This window comes from Danio rerio, chromosome 22 (assembly GCF_049306965.1).
Source record: "Danio rerio strain Tuebingen ecotype United States chromosome 22, GRCz12tu, whole genome shotgun sequence".
Lineage (NCBI taxonomy): Eukaryota > Metazoa > Chordata > Actinopteri > Cypriniformes > Danionidae > Danio > Danio rerio.
In genome coordinates, this window is record NC_133197.1 from 8,218,305 (window position 1) to 8,223,147 (window position 4,843).

At 36.1% G+C, this 4,843-nt stretch overlaps 1 long non-coding RNA gene across 3 annotated transcripts; it reads left to right on the plus strand.

The window, feature by feature from the left end:
* Positions 1-392: 392 nt before the first annotated feature.
* On the plus strand, positions 393-4,131 carry LOC101886451 (uncharacterized). 3 transcript variants are annotated; one of them, XR_012397724.1, is made up of 6 exons: positions 393-513; positions 1,140-1,177; positions 1,478-1,552; positions 1,850-1,926; positions 2,279-2,464; positions 2,855-4,131. It is a non-coding gene; the product is annotated as an uncharacterized lncRNA (long non-coding RNA). The 3 variants fall into 3 exon arrangements; XR_012397722.1 differs by lacking the exon at positions 1,850-1,926; XR_012397723.1 differs by lacking the exons at positions 2,279-2,464; positions 2,855-4,131 and having other exon boundaries at positions 1,850-1,963.
* Positions 4,132-4,843: the final 712 nt, after the last annotated feature.

Genomic DNA, 4,843 nt, shown 5'->3' on the forward strand with positions numbered 1-4,843 from the left:
AAAAATCGTGTTTTAACTACAAGAGGGAGATTGAATCCAGCGCCAGATGCGAGATTGACTGGCCGAAGTAAAAGCTGCTGTCGGCGGGGGAGAGAATCATAAAGCTCCCGCTGACAGAGTCCGCTTTCACTGAAGCACATTATCAAAGAAGCGCCGTCTTTGTATATAAACTGCCGATTCGAGTTTAAAACAACTACATTCTCGCCTGAAATACTCTTAAAACTACATTTTGCGACACATTGGATGATATTTTTTTTAAACTTGCAGGTCTGCACAGCGGGGTATTGTCCATTGACTTTCACTTAGCATTAGCAGCCAGCAAATTTGAATTCGTGTTGTCCAATAGGATTCTTGCCCGCGCCGTGCATTCATAATGCCAGCTGATTACGTGTGACGGTTAATCTCCAGCTGTTGCACTGTTCTGACGCTCTTCTCGGCGTCGATGGAGGATGGACTTGAAGGACGCAAAGAAGCTGGAATACGCTCGTGAAGACGAAGCACAGACATTTGGAGGTACGTTTAATGATAAATAACTTATTGTAAATATCCGTTGAGTCATATTCAATTCATATTTGACATTACTTTGCCTTGTGTATGTAGTTAAGATTACCGTCGAGTTACCTGCCGCGTGAGGGGACCCTTTTGTAATTTAAGGTTGACCAGAAATTAAAATGTGATTTTTCACATAACCTGGCCATGAGACAGAGCTCAAAACACTGACAAAACAGCGGTGAAACGTTCAGAGAAACAGTTCAAACACATTTTGTTTTGTTTGGATAATGTTGTTAAGCCTTTATCGCATACGTTATTTATAACCTCAGAATTTCCTTAGTGTTGGGAAGCTAACATTCATGCTAACGTTCAAGTTTACTCCGGAAAGGAGTGAAGTGAATGCCTTTATGTCTGAAACAATATAACTTTAGTTTATGCATATCTCGACCCACGTCCATTTATAGCAGTTGTATTTTGCACATATTTAAATAACGTTATAAATGCATGTCCAAGAGAGTCATAATCATCTGTCGTGTCAGATCGAGGTGCGGGTCATTTATCAAACCTTTAAGTTGCTAATTTAAAGCTTTTTTTTTTTTTTGCTGTTAACCTCAAGTTCACACCGATCATAATTTTTTTTCTTTCAGAAGATGAAGTGGACGAGGAAGCAGTAGAGTGTAATAACGTAAGTATTTAGTATTTCATCTGTTTGTTAATAATAATAATAATTATATATATATATATATATATATATATATATATATATATATATATATATATATATATATATATATATATATATGTGTGTGTGTGTGTGTGTGTGTGTGTGTATATGTGTGTGTGTGTGTATACTTTTTCCCCAGGAATTCATTGTGCAGTCTTAAATTTAATCTACCCTTTTCTATGAAACTGTTAGCTGAAGTGTTAAAGTTAAATTTGAATTTTTATGATTGTCATTATTTTGGACTTATATTTAATCCAAAAGGTGATTGCTGCAATTGGTGAGGATGCATCATCTTTTGAGAGTAATGCGAATGTCCTGCGTATCCAGTGAAATAAGGTGTGTGACCCTTTATTAAAATTACCCTTGTCAGTGAGATCCCACATTTTAAATCAGTTCTCAGTTTAAATGAAAAGTTTAATGTCAGTATAAGCCAAAGTGTAGGATCAAATGACTATTATAAATGTTATGACTATTGTAAAAATATTTTAATTTTCAAGCTTTGTGGTGAACACATATGTGCATTCAAGCTTACAACTATTTGTACAGTGATAACTAAAGGGAAATGGCAACAAAGAATATTAGATAATGTTTTTAGTTAAAGTGAATCACTAATTTCCTTTTTGTTTATTATAGTCATGGTGAACCTGACTGAATGCATTCATTAACCATCTCCAACCAAGTCAGAGCTTCAAGGGCAGCTTGTGCTAAAGGTGCCTGAGCTTGATTAAGAAAAAAAAAGCATCTCCACTGGCCAAAGTCTACAAAAAAGCAAGAGAATAGAAGTTTGCTTGATCAAACCTTTATTTCTTGGTTGTGATCATTAAGTGCCTTTTTAAGCTGCATTCAGCAAGTTCAAACTCATGGGCCTTATATACAAACCCTTTATATAGAGAACATTCCTTAATGTTTTTCTTTAAAAAGTGTAATTCATAAAAATACATCAATATCTTTTATTCAGCATTTGCTAAACGTTCCAATATTTTTTTTCTTTATTTTAAAAACAGGTCCTTTATTTTATTAAATTATTTAAGAGTACTTCATTATTTGTCTTGTTTATTTTAGGGTGTCACGGTGGCGCAGTGGGTAGCACGATCGCCTCACATCAAGAAGGTTGCTGGTTCGAGACTCGGCTGGGTCAGTTGGCATTTCTGTGTGGAGTTTGCATGTTCTCCCCATGTTGGCGTGGGTTTCCTCCGGGTGCTCCGGTTTCCTCGACAAGTCCAAAGACATGCGGTACAGGTGAATTAGGTAAGCTAATTTGGCCATAGTGTGTGAATAAGTGTGTATGGGTGTTTTCCAGTGATGGGTTGCAGCTAGAAGGGCATCCGCTGTGTAAAACGCGTGCTGGATATGTTGGCGGTTCATTCCGCGGTGGCGACCCCAGATTAATAAAGGGACTAAGCCGAAAATAAAAAAAAATGAATGGATGATTTTATTTTGCAATAGATTCAGACTTTCGTGCGGCTCTAATTCTGCTCCCCCATATTCTTAAAGAGAAAGTTAATTGCTTACAGTAATTACACTGGGAGAGGTTTGGTTTCTGTTGGTTAAACACTTTGTTATACTCTGATAGATGTTATGCAGTTCTGACAGATTTTACATTGTTTATTGATGTCCTTTTTATTTTTATTTTCACAGTGGGATGATGATGATGCTCCATACCCAACTCTACAGATGGTTGAAAGTCCTCTGCAAAGTGTAGGAGAACAGGAGTTAAAAGGCATTATTACATCCTTCGCCGTTTACTGTGTTTTCAACTTGTCTTATCCACGCTACATAAAGAATGCAAAGGATGAACATCAGCAACTCCCCAAGATGGAGCAACACTTTAAATTTGAACAACAGCAACGATCAGTGCAGCTGTCCGAGAGAACTGGTATTGCTGCGTCTGCATCAAACAGCAATGCTTGGATCTTTGCATTTACTTTGGTGCATGCGTTTCGAGTCTGTGCATCAGTGTTTTAAGACTAGCAGCTATAGACAATTCAATAACATTGCCCAAATTAACTGAGAAGCACAAGATGAAACAATGCTAAGAATTTTCTCCACCCAACATCCTTGATGAGATTGACAACATCCTTGATGAGATTGACACAGTTTTCGTGTGCATGTGAGACTGCTAATGGAGAAGAAATGACTCTTTCCTAATGAAATACATTTTAAATGTCAATACTGCACTGGTTTCTGTGTGGCAAGTTTATAATACTGCTGTTGTATGATTCATATTTCCATGCAAATACAGTAAGAGTTTGACTTTGAATGGGGTGTTATAAACCAAGACAGACGGACTTTCAGGCTCTTGAAATATACTCTGCTGATAAACTGTTTCTTAAGAATGTTTAGAAATTTTAAATCAAATTTGTAATACTGTTCGATCAAAAGTGTTTTTGAGATCTAAAATGATTAAGGGTATACAGTAAGTGACATGTTTCAATGTACTGTATGGAAAAAGATTGCGTTGAGATTCTTGATGCTTTTAGAAAATGTAGAATGCAGTGCACTAGCAAAAATGTACTTTATGAGGTCTAGTGCTGTTTTAGAAAAATTACTTTGTTACATTGGTAAAAAGGCTCAGTGAAATGGGATGTACTGATGTTAAAAAATATAATATTAAGCTTTTTTGCTGTTTCATAAAATGTTTTAAAATGTTTAAGCAGCTATTTAAGTTTATGCATCTGGTATGACATTGTGAAACTTTTCAAAAAACTTTCATCTTCTAAAAAGGTGACAATGTAATTGTTTTGAATCTTTCAATGTGTGTTTGTGATAATGTTAAAGGTATAAAATTACAATTATCGTGCAGTTTGTACTCATGTAAAAATATTGCTTTTTATTCTTTTAAAATTATGTGATGTTTAAACATTCATCCTCTAAAAATGTTGATATTTAATGTTTAATAAATGTGATAAATGAAATTTAATGTGTTGTGTATGGAGTACAAATCTGAAATGAAAGGGTACAAAATTCATCCCTTTGGAGGAGAAATTGTACCTTTTTTAAAGGTACATTATTGTACCATAGCCCAAGTAAGGTACAAATTAGTCAGCAGAGGTACATATTTGACCCATGAAGGTACATACTGCTAGGGTACAAATATGTACCCATGTGAAAGGGTACAACAGGTGTACCCTTGAGGGTACTGCCCCAGTGACAAGCCATTGTACCCCTAAAGGTACAAATTTTGCACATTTTTTCTGACAGTGGAGGGTGGGGAAAACAAATGACAAAGGAGCAAATGGTGAGCTATCAAAACAAAGCTCACTTGCTCTGACACATAACAACACGAAGACAAAAGTGGGACAGACCAGACCACACTTATGACAAACCGTGACAAATGAGGGGACAGATCCTAACTAATGGGTGGGGCTTTTTCCCCCTCTGATGACATATACAAAGGGAGAATATCAATCAAAATGTTTCTGTAGACTGTTCCAAGTGTGATTATAAAAATGAAAAATTAATACATTTTTTAGACTGCACACCACACACCTGGGGCCTCATGTACGAAGATTTGCGTGGATATCATACTAAAACATTGCGTACGCACAAAGCTGTAAATGTGCATATGCAGAAAAAAATTCAGATGTATGAAACACTGCGTACGCCGAATCTCACGCTTATGCTTTT